The 27,624-nt window shown below is 40.2% G+C and overlaps 1 protein-coding gene across 1 annotated transcript in view; it reads left to right on the top strand.

The window, feature by feature from the left end:
* The first annotated feature begins 639 nt into the window (after positions 1–639).
* Positions 640–27,624, top strand: part of SLC4A4 (solute carrier family 4 member 4) — a 331,756-nt gene continuing 304,771 nt past the window's right edge. Inside the window, exon 1 of the mRNA XM_090266785.1 lies at positions 640–1,169. The gene's annotated coding sequence lies outside the window, so the exon portion shown is untranslated. The remainder of the gene's footprint in view (positions 1,170–27,624) is intronic.

Genomic DNA, 27,624 nt, shown 5'->3' with positions numbered 1-27,624 from the left:
AGCGCACTTAAACCTCCTGAGTTAGGTTTAGGAAGGAAACTTCCTTGGATGGCTAAAGATGTTCCTCAACTGTTCGAGGAAGATAGAAGCCATCAGTGACTTAAGCGAAGGACAAGGCTGAGAACCGTGTACTTCCCAGACATCCTTTGCTAAAGGTGAACGATGACTTAGAGGTGTGTGCTGGCAGCTCTTTCCACCTCCACTCCCTAAGTTTCATAAAGTAGCGTCAAAAGTGATTTGAGGCTGGGAAACGCGAGCAACTTCAGTTTTGCTCGAGGACATCAGCTTTCCCCAGCGGGGAACTCTTGTGAATCGGAGGAAAAGCTGGACCTAGCAGCTGTCTTAGGGCTGGAGAGTGAGGGAGGCGAGGGTGGCCGGTCGGGAGCTGCGTACCGGGCCAGGTCCTGGCGGGCGCTGCGCGCAGAACCCGAGCCCCCGGCGGAGGCGGTGCGGCCCGAGGCCCCTCCCCGTCGCCGCGGAGGCCCGGGCTGCTCACGCCCAGAGGCGGCCGGGAGCGGTGGGGGCCGGGCGGGCGCGCGCGAGGGCAGGGCTGGGGGCTGGCCGAGGCCACGCGCGGCTTTAAATATGGATCGCGGGCTCGCGCTCGTGGCACAGCCCTCCCCGTTCCTCTGTCCCCTGCTGGCTCCCGAGGGGCGCCCGGGCCGCGCACCGCTGCTGCAGTGTTAGTTAATGGCAAGCAGGGGAAAGCTCCATAAATATGCAGGAGCTGCAGACGGCAAAGTAGAGTAGACGCTCTCAAACGGTCGCCCGCCGCGCCCCACGCGGGCCGTGTAGACATCTCCCCCGCGCGTCACCTCCTGCCCCGTTCTCGCTGGCTGTTCAGGTGCCAGTCCCGCCGGCTCCGGAGACGCTCCCGCCCCAGCGCCCTCGCCCGGCTCTCGCCTCCCTCCGGCCGCAGTCCGCACCCACCCGGGCGGCAAAGTTGTGACTTCTTGGGCGCGGGTGGCTCGCTCCCCGCTCGCGCCGACAACTTCCCGCCGCTCGGCCCTGCCGCGCCCCGGCCCCGCACCTCCGGGGATCCCGCGGACCCCCGCCTCCAGCCTCGGCAGCGCGCCGGGCAGCGCTTCGGGGACGGTTGCGGCTGTGGTGGCAGCAGCCCCACACTCCGCCGCCAAACTGGAGGAGCGACGGAAGCCGGACCCCAGGAGGTGAGCGCCCGGCCGGGGGGCGGTGGAGCGGGGCGGCGGGGCGGGAGGGCGCGCTCCGGGGGGCAGGGAGAGGTCAGTGGCGGGACCGGCATCCCCTGGGCTGGGCGCCGGCGGAGTGCGGAGGCTGCTTTCGCGAAAAAGTACTTTAAAATTTCTTTTAGTTTTTTTTTTTCCTCCTTAGTGTTTAGAGGAGTTCGGGTGGTCCTGGTTCTCCCCGCCCCGTAAAGTCGCCTTCGCGGAACCCGGCGTTGCTGCCGGGACTATGGGGCCAGTGTACGCGGCAGGCTGGGCTCCGGCGCGGTGACACGTGTGTTCCTGTGAGGCTGGGTGGTCCGAGTGTGGCGGGGCACCTGCTTGGAGGGGAGACACCCCCAAGCCCACTAGCGAGGGAGGCTTGGGACACGCTCGCGTTCCCACCGAGACCTCGGTTCCCACTTTATTGACCGCCCAGAGACGGAGCATTCACATCTCTCTCCCTGGCAAGCCTGAAATTGGGGGTGAGTCAGGCAGAATCTCTGCTAGTGGCACACACGCATTTATTTGCCGTGGGTTTGGAAGGCGGAGGCAGAGGTTAAACTGGGATTTCTCTTGGCCAGCGACAGTGTAGCTCTTCCTCAGGTACTGGGCAGCATGTGCGTCTTGGCAAGGACAGGTGATTTCTTTTTTCCTAAGTGCATTTTACCCAGCCTTTGCCAGTCCATTAATAAGAGTCACCAAAGGCAGGCAGGAGTTGAGAACTACATCAGCAAACTGCAGCAAGTACCACAAGGAAAAAGTTATTAACGAAATAAAAAACAAAACAAAACAACAATCCTGGACTTAAATTGAAAGATGAAGGAAGCCATTCTACCTCTCTTCTACCCTCGTAAAGCTTTTTTTTCAGTTCTTTGTAAAATTCCTGTTTTTTCTACCCTTCATTCCTTCTCAATGACTTAGCTTCTCAGCATAATTGTCTGCAGCAAGCCCTTTCCAGTCTTGATGTTGAATAGCAGTTAACTTCAGTTTACCCTCTCTAATCCTTTCTCCATTTCACTTCAGGGAAGGGGAAAGTTACTGCTAAAGAGGAAATCGTTGCCCCCTGGGCTGTATTAAACATTATCTGAAATCCTGGAACAATCCCTTCCCTAGGAGACCCTGCATTGTACTATATTTCCCCTTTTCCTTGTATTTGGGACTTGGAGTTAGAATAGTACTTGAATTAAAGAAAGTGTACACTGCACATGAGGGTTTATTTATTTATTTGTTTATTTATTTCATTTTGATTTGAATAGATTTTTTTAAATGCCCTTAGAGCAGTATTCAGTAGCTTTTTGTAGACACTGTAATGACTCTTAAGGTTTCTGGCTCAGAATTCTCTCCCCTTGTATCTGTCACATCAGCATTTAAATAATTTCCATGCTTGTTAATAGCACTTAGATTGAGGTTATCTGTAGAATTTCAGTCAAAGGAAACATGTCTGCTTATTATTTTCTATAGCTTTAACAATTTAGAAAAAACACATTCACCTTAATTTTGAAATTAAATATAGTGATAGCATTTTGTTCTCTTTATTTTAAATCTTGAAATTGAATAGTTTCAACTTGATCCCAGAGTCTCTGGTAGGATCACAGAAAAGTCCCACGTACTGGGTGGGGCAAGAGTAGGTTTACCATTGTAAAACAGAGTTTATTATTGTATCATTTATTAATTATTATATTATTTTCAATGCAAACAACTGTAAACTTACTTTTGCCCCACCCAGTATATGGATTGAGAAAGGAAAGTAGTACTCTTATGAATTGAGGCATAGGACATTTACAAGAATTGGGTGGGAGGGATATTTTGATAGTTCCAGACATGTGCACCTTTGTAAAAACAGAAAACCAGAAACCCTTCAAACATTTGAATGAGAATGTTTTCAAAATGAGGTTTTCAGTATCATTGAATGTCCGGGTTCATTCTGGAGACTTACTAACATATGTAAGGCAACCCAGCCAGTGAGACTGCCAGAATGTACTCTCAGTTTATAATGATGTATCTCTTTTAGTTCATTTTGCCCACATAAAATCACTGTAAATGTTTGAATGTTAGTGTTATTATTTTAGTCTTTAAAATGATTAGATACATTTACAACAATGTGCAAAAGGAATACAAGGAATCATAATTAGAGAAAAAATGTGATAGAAATTAGATAACCTTTGGGACAACTTCCAGCAGGCTTTGCTGGTAATTTCATTTTTTTATTGAGCTCTGGCAAGTACAATGTTCAGGTTCTGATCCCTTGTTCTGATAACAGGAGAGATCGTCTGGCCATAGCCTGCATCTTAAAAACACTAGGGAAAAAAAAAAAAAAACATGTTAACTGGTGAATCATGTGGATATTCAGGTTTCTTGGCCTGCCTCCGAGGGCGCTGCAGGTTGGTTCTATGACTGTTAGGAGAGAGAGTACTGAGAGAATTCATTGCTACTTAAGTGTGGTAATAGTACGCCTCATCTGCTTGTTTCTTGCAGTTCCTTTATGTTTATTTTTAATAACATGAATGCATTCTAAGGCCTGAGTTGTTAGATACTAAGATTGGGAGTGGAAAGAACAAATGGAGAAGAGAAAAATCTAATGGCGATGAAAGTTTCTAAGTATCAATAGTTTCTCCTTGATTGCTAAGATGGAAGGAATCAGGGGATGTGATTGAATGCAACAAATGAAACTGTAAGCAGAACATGTTTCATTTCTCACTGTGAATCATGACATTTATGTATTTTGGGGGAGTCATTTAGCAATTGGGTAGTTTAGGAACATCCAGGAAATTATAAGACTTCACAAAACAAGATATGGCTACTTTTAGGATCTCTCTCTCTTTTATTTTTTTTGGTGTGTATGTGTAATGCAGGAATTTTAAGGGAAGGGAGGAATAACATTTCTTTTCATAGACGTTCAGGGCTAAGTTGTATTCCAAATACATTTTGCCTTTCTCCCAATATCTAAACATTTAATATGTTTGTGTCACAAAATGGGACATGTGCCAGTGTCCTTCTAACATGAAGATATTTTATATCCTTTGTCATCCATGCTTTTAGTTATTTTTTCAGCAGTGGAGATGGAGTCTCCTAACCTACCCTTTTATTCATCTTTTTCTCTGATGTACATTTACACGTTTGTGCACACACACACACTCACACTACTCATTTGCAGAGGTGGCCAGTTTTATTTCACCTAAAGCCGTGTTTATGATTGTCATAATGATTTTGTGACAATGACAATTTCTCCAGTCTCAATAGTGCAATGGCATTTCAAACAAGGCATTGAAAAGACAGCCATCCATCAATCATTATGGATTTATTTATCTGCCATGGCAAAAAAGAGAGAAAACTTTTACTTTCCATCTTTTTCATGAACTTCATAGTTTTATTCCTTAGTTATAAGGACTTACTAGCCTCTGAATTAAGTTATGTGTTCGAGAAAGATGGTGGTAGAAATAGTAATGGTGAAACATTGTACATCTGTAGATGTTTTCATGTAAGCCAAAACCTCATCTTGTTTTTCTTCCCTGCAAACTGAGTAGATGTAAGGGATTATGTACTGGTTGGAGACACGACGAAACAGACACAGGAAACTTCATATGCTTTTCCTAAACAAGACAGGAAACTACTGTTGGGGATTGGAACAAACGTTTTAACTTTGAAGTAGTGATATCTTACTGAACTACTGAATGACTGTCCTCCAACGAATGAATGTTGTTTTAGTCATAGCTGAAGCCACTAAAGCAAGTAAAAGCTTATCCTGGTTTAAAATGATGGTTCTCCTCTGGCTGTTGTGGCTCAGTGGATTGAGCGTCGGCCTGCAAGCCAAGTGTCGCTGGTTCGATTCCCAGTCAGGGCACATGACTAGGTTGCATGTTAGGTCCCCAGTTGGGGGCGTGAGTGAGAGGCAACCACACAGTGATGTTTCTCTCCCTCTCTCGTTTCCCCTGTCTCTAAAAATAAAAACAAACAAACAAACAAATAAATTATTAAAAAAAAATAAAGGGTTGGTTCGCCTTCCCTGTTGGTAGTTCTGCTCCAGTGTCTTTGTGCCTCAACCTTATTTCTGGTCCCGCAATGCCATGGGGTATTTTGCTAGTGAAGAATTTTCAGTTGTGTGTACCGATTTTAGCTCTGGTTGTGAGAGCTAACTTTTGTTTTTCGTGGAAGATGAGTACAGAAAGAAGTGACATGAAATTAGGATATTAAAGGAAGTAAATAATTACCAACTGATACTTCTCTCTTTTAAAACATTTTGCAGATTACTTAGTAACCCCCCCCCCCAAAATGCATATCCTTGAATTTCTGTCTTAGAAATCTTAAAAAGGATTCTATTATCTGCAGTTTAAAATATTTTTTAAATTTATTGATTTGAGGGAGAGAGAGGGGGGCAATGATTTGTTGTTTCACTTATTAATGCATTCATTGGTTGATTCTTGTATGTGCCCTGGCTGGGAATCAAACCTGCAACCCTGGCATACAGGGACAATGCTCTAACCAAATAATCTACCTGGTTAGGGCACACCTTAAAAAGATTTTAAATAAAACTCATAATATACTTTTTGGGAGGCCTTTAAAATCAATATTAATAAAAATACAAAATGAGAAAGAAATATCTTTAAAACTGGTATAATGTTCTGTGAGTATCACAATTAGGAAGCTGTTCATAATGTCTTGGGTAAAAAGTTAGCAATTTCTTTTCTTTTTTGTAAGTATATTCAGTGATTGTTATTCCCCTTTATACTATTTTCAAATAAAAGCACTTGTGGGATCTGAAATTATATATTAGTTAATTCTGGCTTTGGTCTGAAGGTTTAGTATTCACTGATAGGGCCCAGTCACAGATTCACCCATTTGGAACTCTTATATTTGCCATGCTATCCCGCAAAAAAGCCTCTGAGCAGGCAGAATAGAGGGTTAAAAGACATACATTAAAAAGGATTCACCTTACTCATAGGTGATCCTTCGCAGTCTGTTTACTCTTAATTCACATATAGTTTTAACATGATAAGATTTCTCATATTTCTGATCTGCTTGCAAACAGTAAAACTACAAATTAGAAAGTAGTAATGGCCTTGGCAGCTCATGAATATCATTGAAAAGTACCAGAGGACAGCGTGGTGGTAAGGAAGAGGGAGACAAAGGACTAACAGCAGAGGTAAGAATTAAAGCAAGCACAGTGTTAGCATTATTTAGGTGTACCCTGAGACCTTCACTTCATTCTGCTCCCTTCTCTCTTTCACCCTTTTTCCTTTCTTCTTTTCTTTTTTCTCTCCTTCCTATCTAGCTTTTATTGAAATATAACTTGTATATGGAAAGGTACATATGTTATTAATCTTAAGTTAACAGCTCCAGGTGACTTACCTAAGGGAACAACACATCCTTGTAACCAGCACCAAGGCCAAGATGCAGACCATTGTCCGCAGCCAGAAACCCCCTCTTTCCTAACCCCTAGGTCATTACTTCCCTCCCAAAGGTAACTTCTCTCGTGGCTTCTGAGACTATTGGTTACTTTTTTATCAATTATTGAACTTTTTACCAGAATACAGGATATATGTCCTTATGTCTGACTTCTTTTGCTCATTATGTTTGCGACTTTGTTTTGTTTTGTGTGTAGCAATAGTTTGTTCATTCTCATTGCTTTACAGTATTCTATTTTATGAGAATGCCACAATTTATCCATTTTGCTCTTGATGAACATTTGGGTTGTTTCCAGGTTTTGCACTTTTACGAATAGTGCTGCTGTGAATATTCATACATATATCTTTCAGTAAACGTGTGGGAATTTTGGTTGTGTATGTTGTGTGTGAGCTGCTGGGCCAGTTTTAGTAGAGAGTGCCTTCCTTCATAAGTGGCACTAATCCACTCTTCTACCAGCCCTTATGAGGCTTTCATCTACTCCACACCCTTACAAACAACTGGTATTATCCACCTTTTTAAGAAGGAGAGCATCTTGTAACCAGTTATTGCCCAGTAACCAGTGGAGACAGGGATTTGGAAGATATGGATTGGAGACCAGTTTTCTCACTTGCTAGTTATTTGATTTGGGGAATTTAAAAGAATCACCCATCTCTCTTTTTTTGTCACTAAAATGATTGTAGAACCTAATTCACAGAGGTGTTATGTGGATAGATGAGATGATATTTATGAAACTTTGTTCAGAACTCTAAATGACCATTTATATTTTAGTTGGTATTATTGTTGTGTTCTACATTTTTTATTCTTGAGCTGACTTTTTGCCAGCCCTGAAAACAATATTCCTGCATATTAATAAATGTTTGTCTGTTGAAAGAATAAATACATTTAAGCATGTTTCTTGATCTGTTACTTTGAGTGATTCAAACTGTGTTTTACTTTTTTTTTCTCTAGGACTATTACTTTTTATTGGTAAAGCTGAGTTGAGAACAGGGTTTATTAAACATCAGCTTGAAAACTTGAGTCTAATAGCCAGCAGTTTGAGAACACGCATTTCACTCTATAGCTCATATTAAACTTATGACCCCAAGTTACACACACAAGAGCTGGAGAATCCTTGAAAATGATTACAGTGCTCTCCACTTTGTTGGTGATCATCAAAAGCTTACACACTGAATACATTTAACTTCTATAATTAGAATGCCGACCAACAAATTTCTAGATTTAAAATATTGTAGTGGGTTTTCCAGTGCTGATACCTTGGAAACCATGTTTCATACAAAATTGAATGTTTAAGGATGAATAATAGCTGGAAACTGGAGCTTGTAGATAGCCTTTCAGCTTAGTGTTGATTATAATATCAAAAGCAAACTTGGGGCATATACCTTGTGTTTGTGTAACAATTCTTAATTCTTTGAAAGGTTTAATTTTCAACTATTGGTGTGACTTCGTGAGCCTTATTTTTCTTCATCTGATAGGTTAACGTCATATATTTTGAAATTAAATACAATAAAATTTTGTATGATTTTTATTATGGAGAATTGCATGATAAATAGTAGGTATCTATTTGTAAAATCAGATTTGCAGCCGAAGGAACTTAGATTTTGATGTGGAAATCTGATTAGATTTTCTTACCCAAAGAGCTTGGTTGGTTAGCCCTCATTATTTTAGTACAACTGTTTTGTGGTACGCAAAGTACTGAGCATGTAAAATAGCACTTCAGAGTAAGATAAGTCAATCTACATTTTATGAGGGCATTTACACTTTAGGTAGCATCATTCATATGTGCTTGACCCAAAATGTGGCTCCTTGAAGAGTGATTTTGTGGGAAGTAGAATCATCTGGAATAGCAGATAATTTTGTTTTCTGTTATAGACATAATGCTATGGAAAATTGAAATAAACTAAGGGGTAATAATGGTGAGCCTTGTTAAACTACTGTTTTAAAAATAGTGAATTTCAGAAAACCTCATCCTCTGCTCTGGGTGATGTAATTCCTGTGAGAAGTTAGACTGGGTGGTTTTAAAATAAAAGCTGGTATTGCTTTGTTAAACCCTGGAAGCAAGGCTCCTTCCATAGGTGTCCATTCAGCACATGAAAGTTATTTTTAAAAATTGGCACATGGAGTAGGGAAGTGCAATTATTTAAAGGCTGGGGTCATAATAATGATAATATCTAAACCAACATCCCAAGGGAATGGGATTAGTTCTTCCATTTCTTGTGTTCTTCAGCATGAAAATCTGTTGGTATGGCTGGATGGGACTATTCTTAATATCTTTAATACAAACCAGGCTTTTGCATCTTCTATCCTGAATGATCATGAACGAAGTCCTGAAACTATTATTTGGTGGAACATGTTTGTTCCAAGTGAGGACTCAATGAGATCATCAGTCAGACTGAACGTTTGACTGGGTTTGAGCTTGATGGCTTCACTCCTGAAACCCTCCCCTCCCATGTTGCATATTGACTGCAGCTGTGGCAAGACCTCACAGTGGAACTGCTTCAAGAATTCCTTCATTCCTTTGACCTCTGGAGACTATGTCCTTAGGAATGTGAGATGAGCACTCAGATGTTAGCAGAGTGGCCTCATGGTTGGAGATAGCTGAAGAACTGATTATAATCACCTTTAGAAAATTGCTGAGCGTTAACAGGTTAGGCAGAAACACACAGATCACATGTTTGCACTTTACAAGTTGAGCAACTTCACCAAGGAAAAGAAAGAGGCCGGCTGGAAATGTCTTAAAAGATTTAGATGAGTGAGCTAAGATAATTTCCCTTGAAAAATACATTAAGAAATAAAACAAAAACACCCATCTAAACACATCAGAAGAAAATATAGTTTCAAGCACTCTCATGCTTTTACCGACAAAACTTGAGGCAGTGAATTCTACTCTAATCGATCACTTTCTTCTTGCTTATTTCTCTGCACTGCCCTTTGCTTCCTTCTGCACTATCTGCACCCTCATGGGAGGAACTGTGTCAGAGTATCTTCTGTGGTCCTTACAGTGGCTAGCATATTTTATAGTGAAAATACTTATTTAGTGGAATGATACTTAGTTACTTAAGAAATCGGGACAAACTAATCAGAGATGCCCAGTCATTATACCCAACTTTATCTAAACTTGATTTCATCTGGTCATCCATCCCTCCAGTGTAACAGCTTTGATGATTGCTGTTAGGTTTTTGTTTTTGTTTTTAAATTGATTTGAGAGAGAAGGAGAGAGAAGAGAGAAACATCAATTTGTTGTTCTACTTATTCATTGGTTGATTCTTGCATATGCTCTTACTGGGATAGTGCTATAACCAACTGAGCTACTGAGCCAGGGAGCTGTTAGGTCTTTCAAATATTTCTTGTGAAATTTGTTGTCATGAAGTTTGGACTCTAGTAACTTTTGGGTTGAAACTTGTTATTAGGCTTTGTGATGTGTATGTAATACAGTTTCTTGGAAAAATTACTTAAGCTTTCTATTTAGATATGCCTGTATTTTAGCTGTCCTCTGAATTAGACACAGTTCTATTTATTATTCATGTGTAAAGTGGATATTATTTGCCTTATAATAAATGCACCTTATATATGAATGCACAATATATTGAGACATTTTAGAGTAGATCTTTATTTATTACATACACATAATAACATTTCCAGTGAAATCTTGGTATGTTACACTATTCTTTAGTATATTGATGAACATTTCCTTCTCCTTCTCTGATGTGCCCTGACTGGAAGATCGAACCAGCGACACTTAGCTCGCAGGCCAACGCTCAATCCACTGAGCCAAACCAGCCAGGGACATGACTATTCTATTGATATGTATTTTACATATCTCTTACCATACCATGACATGGACTATGAGTGTCCTCTTTACCAATGAAAATAGAATCACTAGTGCCTTTAAGTCTAATCAGACTGCAACATCAGCTCCAAAAACTCATCCTTAAGATTCTCTTCTTTTATAGCCAGCTCCAGCAGCAAAATCTCTGTGAAGGTTAACACCGGCAACTCCTGCGGCGCACCTGAAGCCAAGCTGTATTGACTCCGTCTTTCCCTTGGACCCTTCAGCTGCGAAGAGAGGGGGGGTCTGCTGCATGGGCAACAGCAGACCCTCCATATCACCCTGCCCAGGCTCTGTAGCTTCAGCTTCACTGGAGAGGACACTCCAGCGTCATCGCAAGATGTCGATTCAACACGGGAGGAGACAGATACCGTGTCACTCCCGAGTCGGACTGCACAACCATTCTCGGCGGTGCAGATAGACTCTTAAGAAGCTACACCATCGTCTCTCGAGACGTACGGCTGCCGACGACGATGACGACGATGATGAACATTACATTTCAACAGATATTTGAGTTCATTTGTCACTGCTTAGTGAAGGTCTTTTAATACTGTATGTCTGTGTTCATCCACGTGTCTGAACCTTACGCAGCCTTACTGAAAATGCTCCTTCAAAGCTTTGGTTTTGCACCCTCGGGCAGACATAATTGGGAAAGGTGTGGAGAAAAGCACTGCATACTGTGAGATTAACCAAGTGTCTTTAAGAGGACAGACAGAAATGAATGTGATAGTCTTGAACAATGAAGTCTGAAAGGAGACCTCCTCGCTTAAGCCTATAATGTCATGAACACTCTTCCCCAAATCCAGAAACATCAGAATTGGGAGGACCACTTACAGCTGAGTGAAATAGGCTTAACATAAAAAAAAGAAGTTTAACTTTATGTAGTGGATATTTATATGTGCAGCTTTTAACCCCAAAAGGGAAACTGGCTTCTTCTGAGAGGAGGAGGTCCAGAATAGGTGTTTGGGTAGATGAAGTTTTCATACAATTTAAAAGAGAACATGAATATAGTTGGTGAATAGACCTCATCTTTTGGACGATAGTCTTTCTACCCAGCACTCTCTCATAGCACTTTGTTCAAGTCACTTATCATTTTTGTAGAACGATTTTTTGTTCTTTGATGTCACTGTCAGATGTCACTGAATGTTGCTTTAGAGGATTGTGGGTCTGACTTCACATGACATTTCCCGTGAAGTTTACCTGTCACAACATGTCTTATCTTAGCTCTTGACCTTGGCCAGTTAGATGGCAGTGGTATAAATGCATTTTTATACTTGTGGTTATAAAACAATCAGGTCATTTTAGGTCTCCTTATAAAATTTCTCTGAATCAAGTCCACACCTTACTGCTGATACAATGAAATTGGGTATTATTACTGAATTGAAACCAACACCTTTGCTTCTGGGTTCATATGGGATAACTCCACTAATCTGAAATAGTTTGCTTTCCCAGGTAAATGAAATATACATTTTTGTGAGCTGGTTTAAAAATCGCTGAGTTGGGCACACTCCCTGTCCCAGGAAAATGCCCATGTCTTTTCCTTCTCCCACAGACATGCAAATCCTAAACTCTAGGGGACCCCACGAGACCTGCCACCAGGGGAGCAGTGGGCAGCAGCAGCTCGTCCTGGGCTACCTACCCCCTGAACCTGTCCCCAAGGCTCCCTTTTCTCTCACTCTCTGGAGAGCCAAGACAGCCCCGCCTAGTCTCTTTCCTGTAGCTTCTTCTGTCCTAAGCCCTTCCTTGTTTCCCCATCCCCAGCTTTAACAGACATACCCTCAAAATAAAAACTAAATAAGTAAATAAAAATAAAAGTAAAAATCATTGTGTTGGATAACTTTCTCAGATGTGATACTATGTCCACAAATTAAATAGAGAGCTTAGGAAATCCAGTGCCATATATTCCTGTTTGGCCCACAGATTTTAGCTTCTGTAACAGAAGGACTTTAGTGTATGGGCTTGAATAACACAGTGTACTTTATATAAGAACTAGAGCAGCAGGAAAAAACAGGCTAGAGCATGTGGGCCAGGCTACAGGCAGGTTGCTGCTTAAGTCAGGAGCTGGTGGAATAACTTAGTCCTGGAGAGGCAGTGAGGGGATTCCATTCTAAAGTGGGTATCCAAGGATATAGGCTCTGAAGGGACCTCAGTGACATCGGGTAGTTGTGAGCATGAACACCTGAAGGGTGGGCAGTAGGTACCATGAGATGCAGAGTCTGTGGGATCAAGAAAGGGGAAATATTTTGAGGAGCCTATTTTGGGGAAATTGTGAATCTGTCTGTTTAAATTGCAGCAGTGGTGTATTTATCTCCTGTCATTACATTATGAACTATTCACTTGAATTGCATTTTCTGGTAACTGAAACTTAAGTGCCCAAACTATAACTGTCTTAAAATATGTTTTGATGTACGTCATTCCAAAATGAACCTCACAGGCTTATCTCCTTTTTTTTTTTTTAAGTACATTTTATTGATTATGCTGTTACAGTTGTCCCAATTATTCCCCCTTTGCCCACCTCTGCCTGCTACCCACCCTCCCTCCAGCAATCCCACCACTTAGTTCATGTCCATGGGTCATTCATGTAAGTTCTTTGCCTTCTCCATTTCCTATACTATTCTTAACATCCCCCTATTTTGTTCCTACCAATTATGCTTCTTAATCCCTGCACCTTTTCCCCATTCTCCTCCTTCCCCCTCCCAGCTGATAACCCTCCAAATGATCTCCATATCTATGATTCTGTCCCTGTTCTGGTTGTTTGCTTAGTTTGTTTTTGATTTTTAGATTCAGTTGTTGATAGTTGTGAGTTTGTCATAATTTTAATGTTCATAGTTTTGATCTTCTTTATCTTAAATAAGTCCCATTAACATTTCATGTAATAAGGGCTTGGTGATGATTAACTCCTTTAGCTTTACCTTGTCTGGGAAGCACTTCGTCTGCCCTTCCATTCCAAATGATAGCTTTGCTGGATAAAGTAGTCCTGGTTGTAGGTCCTTGCTTTTCATACTTTGAATACTGCTTGCCAGCCCCTTCTTGCCTGCAAGTTTCTTTTGAGAAATCCGCTGATAGTCTTATGGGAATTCCTTTGTAGGTAACTCTTCTTTTCTCTTGCTGCTTTTAAGATTCTCTCTTTATCTATAACCGTTGGCATTTTAATTATAATGTGTCTTGGTGCGTTCCCCTTGGGGTCCAATTTGTTTGGTACTGTGCTTCCTGGACTTGTATGTTTATTTCCTTCACCAAATCAGGGAAGTTTTCTTTCATTATTTTGTTGAATAAGTTTTCAAGTTTTTTCTCTTCTTCTGGCACCCCTGTGATTTAGATGTTGGTATGTTTAACATTGTCCCAGAGGTTCCTAAGCCTGTCCTTTATTTATTTATTTTTTTGCATTCTTGTTTCTTCTTTCTGTTCTTGTTGAATGTTTATTTTTTTATTTTGTTCCAAATCATTGATGTGAATCCTGGCTTCCTTTTCTTCACTGTTGGTTCCCTTTATATTTTTCTTTATTTCACTTTGTGTAACCTTCATTTCTTCCTTTATTTTTTTGCCATACTCTGAGTTCTCTGAGCATCCTTATCACCAGTGTTTTGAACTCTGCATCTTCCTTTTGTTTAGTTCTTTTTCTGGGGTTTTGTTCTATTCTTTCAGTTGGGCTATATTTCTTTACCTCCCCAATTTGGCAGCCTCCCTTCATTTGTTGCTGTGTATTAGGTGCTTTAACTCACTGTCTTAGTAGTATGGCCTATGTAGCAAAGACACCTGTAATTGTGTGGGGCAGAGCTTTAGGTAATTGCCAGGGCAGGGACACCCACTTCACTGCTTTATGGCTCTGTTTGTTCTGGGGGACTTGGAGATGGGACAGTGCATCTGCTTGGCTTCTGATGACTTGCCTGGTCCTCACCCTGTTTCCAGTCACTTCACTCACTTCCTATATGTGATTCACACCCTTCCCTTTGCTGCCCTGGGGTTTGCGTATGTATAAGACCATGTGGGCCTTTTGAGGGGTGAAAATCAGCAGTTTATTACACAGACCCAAACCCCAGTGATTCTTACAGCCAGAGGAAATGGGGGTTTATCTTCCTGGTGCTAGAACCCTGAGCTGTGCGGTGTGACCTGGGGCTGGTATCTCTTGCTCCTAGGGTATCCCTCCCAATTTTTATCCACCACATGTAAATATGGGACCATCTGTTCCGCTTGTCCAAGCCACACCACCTCTTTGACTCATCTCTGGCACTCCACCCATCCTACCCATCTGGATGAATGTGGCTTCTTTAGCTCCTTGGTTGTTAGACTTCCATATAGCTCTGTTTTCTGACAGTCCTGGTTGTAATTCTTTCTATGGTTGTGCGAGGAGGTGAAGCGTGTCTACCTATGTCTCCATCTTGATCAGAATTCTTACCTCCTTTTTTAACAACATATTGAAAATAATTTCCCCTTCTGTTCATCTCTCATGGTCATCATTGTATAACACGGCAATGCTCTTTGGACTGGAGACGTGTGGAGCTATTGCTCCTACATCAAGTGTTCCCATGCTGTTGTGCTTCATATGGTTTTTAGCTTGTGCTTTATATTGTATAGAGGGTATCTTAGCTGTATTTAAACAGGGTTGAAGGGTCTCTTTATTTATTTGCTTATATGATGGAACAGTGATCCCCAAGGTATCTTTTTTCATGAATTGAATGTACATATATGAGGAAACGTGGTTTTGATTAGAGGCTGGGATGAGAGGTGGGAAAGGGGGGAATAGAAAGCACCATGCTGTCTGCTCCCTTGCTGTGCCCCAGGGAGGAGGCCTCGGCCATATTGAGAGAGAGGAGCTGTAAGACAAAGCTGAAGGCCCCAGTTTTCACGAGGTAGTCTGAGAGGGGTGGGCTAGAAGAGGGGTTCTTCAGCATCCAGGTGGCAGAATGTGGTTCTGGGGTGAGGTAGCCTGTGGCAGTGGCTGGGTGCTTCAGCGCCTTGGAGGTTTAGAGTGTTAGGAGACTCAGGAGAGAGCGTCCTGAGCAGGGGAGTGGCATTCTCAAGTAGTCACTGGCCGTGAATGAAGAGGCCCAAGTAGAAGGACATGAAAGAACTGGTGCTGAGCATGGCAGACAGACCCTAGAAAAAAGAGAAGGTTGCTGAGATCCAGGAGTTATGTGGCAAATTTCAGTTGTTACCACGATCTTGTTTCACGTGAGGTTCCGTAGGAAATAGTTTCTGATTGTGTAGGAAGTTCATTGGGGCTGGCGCTGAGGGGTCAAACCTATGAGGGAGAGAGGGAAGCTGGATTAGGTGGGGACGGGGGGGTTGTTGAAGTGGGATTCAGAACCCATAAAGACCCTGCAGGGTTGCCCCCCCCTTAAAGTGAGGGAGCCAAGCCTTTTTATTCACCAACCAGTCCTGAGATGCAGGCTATCCTTGCACAGGGGTGGCTGAGGTGGCTTTCTTTGACTAAGATAGTTTCTGGAGCAAGACTGAGCTGAGCATCATCAGTTACCAACACTCCCACCAGCTGGGGAAGCACCTCTGCTTTGAAGGGGAGATCTGGGCTGTGCAGCGTAGCACCTAAATACTTAGTGCCTCATAATGTGGGTGACTGTCTGCTTCTAGTTCCTCATCCAAGCCTACCTCATTTAATTCCTAGGGCTTAAGTAAGGTAAGATATGTAAAATGCTTAGAAAGTCTGTAGCACACAGTGAGTGAAATTTAGGTGTTAGTTATTATTATCATATCTGACTTTATCAGCCCCCACCTTTCCCTTTTAATATGGTTCCTTTAATACTCTATGAGTGTGAAGGCTATTGCTCTTATTAATTTTTTTTTCTAGTTTTCTTTGCAAGGGAAAAGGATCTAACAATATCTTACTAAGAAATGATTTAATATACTATATATTTGGCATTTTAAGTTTTAGCAGAAGAAAGATACAAAATAAATAATTACTGATGATGAAATTTGAAGGATTGGACATAGATTGAATGAAATTTTTAGGTGTGTGTTAGTTTTCAGCCTCCCTCAAAGTAACTTAGGTAAGGATCTTCTGAGTTAAGGGCAGAACCATCTCTGCTGTTGAGTTGGGAAGTGGTTGGATGATAGCAGTTCATGACCAGGTGATGGCATCCAGCTAAGGACCTCAGAGTCTGGGTCTTTGTCTTCCCTATCACTCTAATTCTAAATCTAAACATTACAACATACAGTCAATAAATATAACATTACCACTTAATTAAATTGCTTCATTTCTTAAACATTTCAGAATTATTCTTTTCAATATTTCAACATTTAAGTTCCATAAATATAGAGCAGATCACCTGCAGTGTTTTAGAAATTTGGTTTTGATTCAAAGTAATGTTCTCATGGAGGCTCAGTCCCTGCCAATTCATTTCTCATTTACTTGGGGACATGGCTAATTCCTTTGGACAGTTTTTATCTCTTCCATATTCGTTTGGATGGAAAATATTTCATCTGAAATGACTCAATTGCCCCCTCTCCCCCGAGTATGGCAACTATATCTTATTTCCTTTTTTAAGATACTCTCTGATTTCCCTGTTGACATTAACACAGAGTTAGTTAAGAATGTATGACACAAACACTTTTTTAAAACATAGAGTGTACCTGTTTCTTCTGTTTGTACCAGGATCCCTGATAGAGCCAGCAGAATAAAAGAGGAAATGCTATGACCCCTCTTTTGAACATTTTTTTTTTTTTTAGATTTTATTTATTTATTTTTAGAGAGAAAGAAATGGAGAGAGAATGTGTGGGAGAGAAAAACAGCAATGTGTGGTTGCATCTCACATGCCCCCAACTGGGAACCTAGCCTGCAAACCAGGCATGTGCCCTGACTGGGAATCGAACCAGCGACCCTTTGGTTCACAGGGTGGTGCTCAATCCACTGAGTCACACCAGCCAGGGCTGAACGAATTTTTTAAAATAAGCTTTTCTTGAATCTATTTTCCTCCCAGCTTTAAGTTGCTTATAGCTATTTTCAGTGTCTTTTAAAGAAATGAGAATGCTAGAATAAAGCATGAAAAGCTATTTGTCTACATATTTGTTATACAATGATCTGTGAAAGATGAAGATTATATGGATTCTATGCAGTGAGCCTGAAGCTGAGCAATGAGAAATTTTGTCTTAGCTCTTTTGGCATTAACTTGATTTTTGAGTTGAGCTGCCTGCTGTGGGTTCCGTGCAGAATTCCAGTTACTTTTGTCCTGTGAGCCAGCAACCTCATGGAGAGCATCTTACTTCAGCAACCAGCAGCAGTATTTTTCCTACTGAGATTAGAAATATTGAGGACATTTAAGTTTTCACTTCCACATTTTTGGGGGGAATGTTTGGGAGGAGTGAAAATGGATAAAAGATTTCAGGTTGGTTAATAGATGTGTAAATGATATTAATGTTTAAAGTGGTAAAAACTCATAACACGCCCTTCCTAAAAGCAAAGATGTCTTTTAAAGCTGTGCATTTTGGGGATTAAAATACATAAACCCTCTTTGTTGAGCTTGCTGTAATCGGAAACAAGTCCCATATCCAAGAAGATTAGGTCAGCACAGGTTTTAACTTTCAAAAACATGAAATTATGACCTTTGTATATAATGTTCTTTCACTTTGTAGGAGATGTGAAGTAAAAAAGTAAGAGTTTGGACAAAATTATTTATTGTCTCTAAAACAGACATAGGTGTGAATGATTTCTACTTGTATGTTTAATCCCAAACCAGTCACAGCTACTGTGAGATAATTTTGCAGAGCATAGCCTCCTAATAACTCCATTTACACATCACTTAATGCCTTCCTCTTTATTTTTTTAGGGGATGCAGGTTTGTTCTTATGTGGATTTTAGTTAAACATTTGTAAAGAAAATTTTTTCAATCTTGAGCTATTGTTTTAAATTTTAAAATGAATAAACTTAACCACAATAATATCAGAGATGAGAGAAAAATTTATCTATCTGAAACACTTTTTTATTCAAGTAGAATAGTTTATTACTTTCATGTAAAGTATTAATGTTAATCAATTCTTAGATTGTTCATCTAAATTTACACGTATAATGCAGTCATGAACAGCTAAATAAATATGCTTGCTTAAATGATAACTAATAGAGTACATAGAAGTATATTAAACTAGATTTTAATTACTCTCAGTTTTACAAATGAAGTCTTTAGTAAATTTGCTATTTATTTATTACTTAAATAAAAGGCAGAAGAGGAAAGATACCCAACAAACATAAAACTGTAAATTCCAGTGAAACCTCATTATTAGAATTTACATTTTCTCTACAAATTTAGGATAAATTTAGGGACACTCAAAAGTTGACGAGAAGGAAAGGAAGGTTCCATGTGGGTGTTGGCTGTTTGGTCTAATGGGCTAAATGGAATGGAAAACGAAAGCATGGAGTTATGCTAATGGTTCAGTTTCTAACAATAAACCTGGTGGGTTCACTTTAAGTGTGGTTTGCTGAAAATTGATGATGATTTTTAGCACTTAGCTTCATACCTCCAACGCACTTTCCAAATGTTGAATAATTAATTGCCACAACCCCCGTGTGGGGGTAGAATATCCAGCATGTCTTTCTGTTTACCAGGAAACCATTATGGCAGAATCTGGAAATGTTGATTTTTATTTTTAGCTGTTTCTGTGCTTTCCAAGGTGACCAGCTTTTAAAATGCTGTTCTGGTTTTTAATCACAGGGTCATGGGAAAAGTTACCAAGGATGTTGAGTACTTGAAAACTTTTTCTTCTCATTGTTCCTTTATAGATTTCACTTTTCATTTCATTTCTGCCTGCTCATCATTTTGCAATACAATTGTTTTAAAATGGAATATTAAATATCAGTAAGCTTAGTTTCTGATATTGGTATAGTGTCTTTTTATCTGGTAAATTCAGAATTTGGGAAACCTGGTAGAATTGGTCTCAGTGGAAAAAAAAAAAAAGAAAATCACATTCCAAACACATAAATTTTGCATCATTGTGGTCAGGTAGACTTGTATAGGCATCCTGGGAAATACGTTCCCATTTCCATAAAAAGGCCTTTTAGATGCCCTTTTGGTGACATGAGGCGGTGTAGTCCTTAGTGATCTCAGCTGTCACCTCCTACCAGAGCTTTCTAAGGAAGCCCTGCATGTCCTTGGCTATTTATGGGTAACCATAATCACATTCCAAACACAGTTTTAAGAAAATCCTCACCTGAGAATATATTTTTATTGATTTTAGAGAGATGGGGGGAGAGAGAAAGAGACAGAGGGAGACACCCATCTATTGCTTGCCTTCTTGTAGGTGCCCCAATCAGAGATCGAACCCTCAACCTTTTGGTGTACAGGATGATGCTGCAACTAACTGAGCCATCCGGCATCTGGCCAGGGCCCGAAACAGTTCTAATAAATTAAAGAAATGCATCTTTGAAACAATAGCTTTTGTAACTTGAACTTAATCTTGGAGTCTGAGGAATAATGAATATAGACTCTCGTCGTCAGCAGCCGTCCGTCTCGAGAGACGATGGTGTAGCTTCTTAAGAGTCTATCTGCACCGCCGAGAATGGCTGTGCAGTCCGACTCGGGAGTGACCCGGTATCTGTCTCCTCCCGTGTTGAATCGACATCTTGCGATGACGCTGAAGCTACAGAGCCTGGGCAGGGTAATATGGAGGGTCTGCTGTTGCCCATGTAGCAGACCCCCCCCTCTCTTCGCAGCTGAAGGGTCCAAGGGAAAGACGGAGTCAATACAGCTTGGGTTCAGGTGCGCCGCAGGAGTTGCCGGTGTTGACTACAACGTCAAACCGCCTTAGGGACTCCAGCTCCGGATTTTCTGTCGGGGTTTACTCCCTTAGCCTTTCCCCTGAAGAGGTATGCCGCAAGGCAGCGGAGGTTTTTTGGAGTCAGAGTTTTCCTTCTCTGATGTACCCTGACTGGAAGATCGAACCAGCGACACTTAGCTCGCAGGCCGACGCTCAATCCACTGAGCCAAAACCAGCCAGGACAATGAATATAGACTATATATGTACTTATATATCTGTTTAGTAGTATATTATAAACAGTTGAACTATGTTATATATGTAGAGGAAAAACTTAGATTAAAAAATTAGAGAATGCCCTCCCTCTACATGAGGACGCAGCAAAAACAGTCTTCTGTGAACCAGGACGCGTGCTCTCACCAGACTCCAGATCTGCTGATGCCTTGATCTTAGACTTCCCAGCCTATCGAACTGTGAGAACTCAAAAGTCTCTCTCCTCTCCCCACTGAAGAGTCCCATCAGTTCCTGTTGGAGGAGGTCACAGTGAGGACGTGACCACCAGATGAACGGTGAAGTGGAAACTCTTTCCCCTTCCCCTGTCCTTGGAGTGTACTTTCTTCTCACCCTTCCATAGTGGGAGCTGTTATAAGGATGTAATATTGATAGATTAAAGTGTTGTTGAGACCATCTGGACGGGATACATGACTGAACCCAGTTAAGGCCTCTATATAAACTTTTAAGATTTAAAAAAAAAATTAGAGAACAAGGAATGATATGGGAGAGGCGAGTTTAGTATAAAGTGGATAATTGCGCTATGTAGTTAATAAGTCTGAAAGGAGTTTGAGGAGAGAGGTCTTGAGTGAAGGTGTGACCTGAGAGCCTTGAGCAAGGTGGGTTGGCAGAATTTACGGGGACTGTGGCCCGCCTACCAGAGAATAGCTACCTTATTAGGCAGACTAATTCCCGGCTTGTTTGCGTTGCCAGTGGCAGGGAGACTACTGATGAACTCTCTGGAGAGACGCAGGATGAAGTCACCTGACAGGAGACCCGGAAGGCTCTGCATCCCTCAGGTTCTCAACCTTTGAAATAGAAAAGAGTCAGGACCTTTCTCTGAGAACAGCTAATCCCTTTACGCTTTGAAAAACTCACATGATAACAAAGACAAGGCTTTAGTGATTATTTCTGGTGAATACTGATTTTTTTTGCATGAGATTGACACTTTTAGAGGCAAAGCAGAGTTAGATTCCTTTCACGGTGATAAAATTCTAGAAATCACACTTGTTCACACTCTTGTCTACTGGACGTGGGGATAGGTTCTGAATCTTGAGGTCTCGAGTCCATGGCTGAGCTTGGGGGACCTCATGAACCCCCAGACATTGTATGCAGAATTGCTATCTATATATGTTTTTGGAGGAGTGAATCCAAAGTAGTCATGATGTTGCTAACTAAAGCTGTGACATACACAAAACATTTAATATGGACTAGTGTCCCTTAAAAATGATTACTAAGTCCCCGTGAAGTAATGAAACAAAATATTAGTTTCCAGCTTTTACTCCCCAAAAATCTAGATGGAAAGGAAATGAGAGCCTATTGGCTTTAGGATATCACCTCTAAAAGTCTAATGTTTTTACATTATCAGAAACATCAGAAAGTGCAATAATGCAATCACAGCCAGTGAACATGGCTATTTAACTACAGCACATTATATTTGGAAAGGTAGTGATCAAGTTCATCTTATCTACAATCACTGCTGGGGCTTTCTTACTCAGGTATGAAGAAAGTGTGCCCTAAAGGTAAGGCAGCTTCAACTGCGCATTTGTAGTTTAGCTTTCTTTCAAACATGAGGTGTTTTGTTAGCATTTGTGTGGGAAACTGCTCACTGAACGTGTGATAGAACTCATACAAGAAGTAGGGGAGTTCTTTGCCTTGCTATGTGGTTACTTTTATAAGCAATGTAGCTGTTTTCCTGAATACTTGTAGATTAATTTAATTTTTATAAATAAGATTTTGTTAATGTGGAATTTTGCAAATAGGATTTTGATTACAATTCATTAGGGGAAGCTCGATACTTAAAGGAATACTATAATAAAAGAGAATCCATAAATACTAGTGCAAAGTAAGTACAAAAAATTAGGGTTCTTTTCTTGAGTTCATGGGTGATCTTTGGGAAACAAGTTCAATAACCTCATGAAATTATAGAAATATTTTATTTATATGTTTATATTTGTATTTCGTTTTGAGTTTAGAATCTACAACTTTCATCAGATTTTCAAAAGGTCTAGAGCACCTCCCCCAAAGGAAAAGGTTAAGAATCATTAGCTTATAATGTCAGAATCTTAATGTTTGGCCAAAAAGTTTGTTTAGTTTTTTCCGTAAGATGGCTCTAGTAGTGCTTAGTTGTCTTTAACTGCATTCAAAACAATCTTGTTAGATTGTATTGTGACATGCATTAAAAAAACTTAATCAAAATTGTTAAATTTTTGTGCAGCCATTTTAATATTGAAGATGAAAGAAAATACACAACATTTTTGGTGTATTATGCTTTATTATTTCAAGAAAGGTAAAAATGCAACTGAAACACAAAAAGATACTTGTGCAAGTGTATGGAGAAGGTGCTGTGACTGATCGAATGTGTCAAAAGTGTTTTGTGAAGTTTCTTGGTACTATTGACATTTTGGCCAAATAATTCGTTGCTGCGGGGCTATCTTATGCACTGGAAGATGTTTAGCAGCACCCCTGGCCTCTACTCACTAGTAGTTGATAGCAGGAGATAGCCAACATACTCAAAATACCCAAATCCATAAAGTTATTGGTGAAAATGAAAAATGCATCATTTATTTTACGGAAAAAACTAAGTGAGCTTTTTGCCAACTCAATATATACTTATCTAAAAAGAAGTCTTCTATAATTCTGAAGATTTTGCTCAACTTCAGAAATTTATACAGCTTTATTGATAAGGAATAAACTGGTACAACAAAATGGAGTTTGGAAGTGTTCAGGGCTGCCGTGGTCTGAATGTTTGTGCCCCTCCCAGCCCAAATTCATCTGTAGAAATCTTAATCCTCAGACGTGACAGTATCAGTAGATGGAGCCTTTGGGAGGTGATTAGGTCATGGGGGTGGAGCTTAGGAATGGGATAAGAGCAAGGTCAGCATTATGGCCCACGTCCCACAGAGCTGCCTCACTGATTCTGCCCTGTGATAATGCAGTAAGTCTGCGACCTGGAAGAGGGTCCTTACCTGACCATGCTGGCACCCTGATTGATCTTGGACTTCAGACTCTAGAACTGTGAGCAATAAATTTCTGCTGTCTGTAAGCTCCTCGTCTGGATATTTTGTTATAGCAACCTGAAGAGACTAGGACAATGGCTAAAAGTTCTGGAGATCTATTGCATAACAATGTAAATATATTTAACACTACTGAACTGTACACTTAAAAATGGTTAAGATGCTAAATTTTAGTTATGCGTTTTGTCATCACAGTTTTAAAAAAGTGTTTAGGGTTGAGTACAGTGCTTGATAAATACATATTAGGTTTGACAGATGTAAAGGAAGAAAAGCAAGAAAGATCAAACTAGTCACTCCATTAACTTGAGGGTTTGGGATTGAATATATGGGTTGAAATCTATGGATAATCCACAAATCTAATTATGACCAGTAGTTGGAGCCATTTCACCTATGAAATGCGCATTCATTTTGATTATATATAAGAAAAAGAGAAAGAGAAGGTGGTTTGTTACTCTGGGGATTGGTTTGGGTTTCATTGCCTCTGGTATACTTACCTCCTGGAGGCAAATCATGCATCGACTAAGTCCTCTGGCTCTTGCATCAGACCAGATGGTCATTTTGCTCTGCCATTAATGGCTGGTCTTGGGCAAGTGACTTGAGATCCCTGTGCTCTCATCTGTAAAATAAACATCACAATAGTACTAATTTCATAGAACAGTTACAGAAAATCAAATGCTTTAGTATATATTAACAACAGTGCCTGTCTCATGGTAAGGACTTAGTAAATGCTGGTTTATTACTACTTTTGGAGTGATGTCTGCCAATAAGATAGATAAGATACTGTAGACTGAAATGACAGTAAGAAAAAATGAGGTGTTGGCTGTATTCCAAACACTATACTCATCCCTTGAATAAATGAGAATTGACAGTTTGTGTCATTGACACCAGTCTGAAGTCTCTTGGAGATGTTTCATTTGATTTATATGTCTAGACACATGAGTCTTCCAAATAGAATATTTCTTAGCTTATTAATTCAGAATTATAAAGATTAAGAAAAATATGTATCCATGTGTGAAGATAAATGTATAGAATGTGCTTCTATAACTTTCAAGGAAAGTATGTGTATAGGTATTAATCCCTGTTGGTTTTAAAACTAAGTATGATTTCTGCCCTGGCCAGGTGGCTTGGTTGGTGGGAGCACTGTCCTGTACACCAAAAGGATGAGGGTCTGATTCCTGGTCAGAGCTCACACCTAGGTTGCGGGTGTGATACCCAGTTGGGTGCATGCTGGAGGGCAACCAATAGATGTTTTTCTCTCATTTGGATGTCTCCATCTCTCTGTCTTTCTCCCTTCCTCTCTCTCAAAATCAACGACTATATTCTTGGGTGAGGATTAAAAGAAAACTAAATATGATTTCTCATTGTTTGGTGGATACTTAACTTCTTTCATACACACAAACACACAAACTAAACAAAGTTCACTGACTATGAGATGAACTTTAAAATATTGAAATCAAATAACTTAATGAGTAAACTTCCTTTTCATCTTTCTCCTGAGGTATAGGAAGTTCTGGAAGTGGGAAAGTGCTATGAAATTTGCTATTCTAAATTCTCCCACGAATTGCTTCATGGTCTCCCAAACATCTTTGTATATCTAAGAACTTAATGAAAACCTTTTTTCTTTATGTAGAAAAAATTTAGTGCTTGAGTTCTATTTTTCTCTTATTTTCATTTACATTTGAGTTTAAACATTTTTTTGGAAGGCTTCCTTCCTCTGAGAAATTAATATGATATAACAAGTTTATTATTACAGGTATCTAGATATATTATTGGCCAATCATGTCTTCAGGATTAGAAAAAGATTATTGGAAATGTGATCTGACATTACATAGTTTATCACATTATATTAAAAAGGCCGTATTGTATTGCATAGAAATAAATTTGGTTCATCTTGTGATCTCATTTAATTATTTATCAATGATGGTTCTTTTTTTTATTGTGGTGTTTGCTTTTGCAATTATCATCTGGACTCTTGTATTTTAAATCAATCCTGTTTATGATTGTGTAAAAAGCAAGTTAATCCAATTAAGTTGGGTTCTAGGATGTCTGGATCAGTTTTCCAGATCCTATATACAATCCCTTGAGGATTCTAGATGGTACTCAAATAACCCTCACTTGGATCTAGGGTAATTGTGGACACATGACCAGAAAAATTTGACATGAGATGACTATTTCTCAGCTTTCTTTCTGGAGTTTCTACACTTAAAGTTGAGTAGTAATTAGTTGGAATATTTAGTTATGAGAAGCGGCTTAAGTATCACTAGAAACTGAGATCTCTGATCTTTATTCAATGCTAAAACTCTTCAGGAAGTCTATGTCAAACACTTTCTGCCCTTGAGGTTTATTCTGCATGATCCAAATAAGTTTGGTATGAGTGACTTTACATGACCAGGACACATATTTATTTTTCAATGATCAGTATAGTACGCACATCCACAGGACTCCCTATACTATTCATGCTATTGCACACGATGTGTTAAATTTTTATATTCAGAATGTTTTTCTTTGTAATTTATCTTGGGAACATTTATTCATTTTCAGATTTAGTCTGAATGCATCATATACTTTTACCACAAAACACCTTCACAAAATGGTTTATCTTTTCATAATTACCCCCCACTTTTTCTTTGCTTACTCCTACAGGTTTTGGCTGGCTATTTAAAATGGATTTCTGGTTTATTTGCTTTTAACAATAAAGGCATAATGATTCTCCTATGATTCTATATCATGGTAAATTTTAGATCAGTCATTACCATGCTTTATTTAAAATACAGAAGTTTTTATATTCCACCACTAAGTTCCCAGTTTGCACAATTAGTACATGATAGCTTACATCATTCCTTAGATTCTCTTACCAAGGAGATAGGAAGATATTTTGGGTCTAAAACAAAATATGAACAACAAATTTTTGTTCATTTTATTGAGAGTATACTAGTGAAATCTATCTAGCAGTGACCTTAATGTTACTGCATTCTGAAGTTTTAAAAACGTGAGTATGTTTAACACACCTTCCTGATAAATGTGAGCTTGAAACTGAAGACATGGAACCCTGCCCAAATCCAGCAGATAAACTTTTATAAATCATTGCTATTAAGGTGGAACATATGGCAATTTAAAGTCATATTCCCCATAATCCATATCTTTATTATGTCTTTTGGTTGGTTTGGAATCTTTTGGGATTTTTTTCCTAATGTTCTATCCACCGAGCTTCGGTTTCTTACTTGGTTAGATTCAGGGTGAATATAGTCACCATCCCGTGTTTCATCCTTAGGAACAGGAATGGATTTAGGCAAAATTATATTTGTCTGGGAAAGCAGCAAAGAAGAGGCCCTAACCTCTGGAGCGGGGCAGAGAGGGTGGAGGTCGCCCTTGCTCAGAGCAGAGGGTGGACACTAGCGCTGACCTGAATTGGTCAGAGGAGCTCACCGGAAAAGGGAGAAGGGCCAAGGGGTTCTTAAGACCAAAATTGGGTCCACAGGGGTGAGGAAGTATGAAATGTGACAGTATGAGGCAGAGGTTGAGACTAGGTGAATGAGGAGGTGGTGAGCAATATTCCAGAATGGTAATGATATTGCCTATGTGTGTGTGTGTATGTCTGTGTGTATGAATAGGTGCATTTTGGGCAGGCCAGGTCTCATGAGGAGTCTGGGATGAGATGGATACTAGAGAATTAAGCAGAGTGATTGCCATTGGGCCAAACCTCCTCTACTGCTGGGGAAAGGTACAGCCAGCCCTCCATATCCCGGGTTCCACATGCATGGATTCAACCAACCTCAGATTAAAAGTATTCGGGAAAAAAAGTTATGTTGTTGCTGACATGTAGAAATAATTTAGAGTACACAAGAGGATGTCCGTAGGTTGTATGCAAGTACTACTCCATTTTATACAAGGAACTTGAGCATTCTCCAATTTTGGTATCTGAGGCGGGTCCTGGAACCAATTTCCCATGAGTACAGAGGGATGACCGTATGTAAGAATGAAAGAACTAAGTGTAAGACTTGATGATATCTCAGAATTCTGTGTTATCCTACCATACAGGGTTGCTGTCTTGCATATAATTAGTACCTTCCTTTATCTTCGTTACTAGTATTAAATTTGCCTCATAAACTATTGGCCTATGAGTGCAGCTCTTGACATGTTGTAAGGAGCTCGTAAGGCAGAAACAGGGGAGCCTGTTTTCTTATTTTGGGATTGGAGACAAGAGAGCTCTGCTCCCAGGCAGGTG

The sequence above is a fragment of the Furipterus horrens genome, unplaced genomic scaffold (genome assembly GCF_987537825.1).
Source record: "Furipterus horrens unplaced genomic scaffold, mFurHor1.1.pri manual_scaffold_2, whole genome shotgun sequence".
NCBI lineage: Eukaryota > Metazoa > Chordata > Mammalia > Chiroptera > Furipteridae > Furipterus > Furipterus horrens.
Note: the sequence above shows the minus strand (reverse complement) of the source record. Positions and strands in the feature narration are given on the sequence as shown.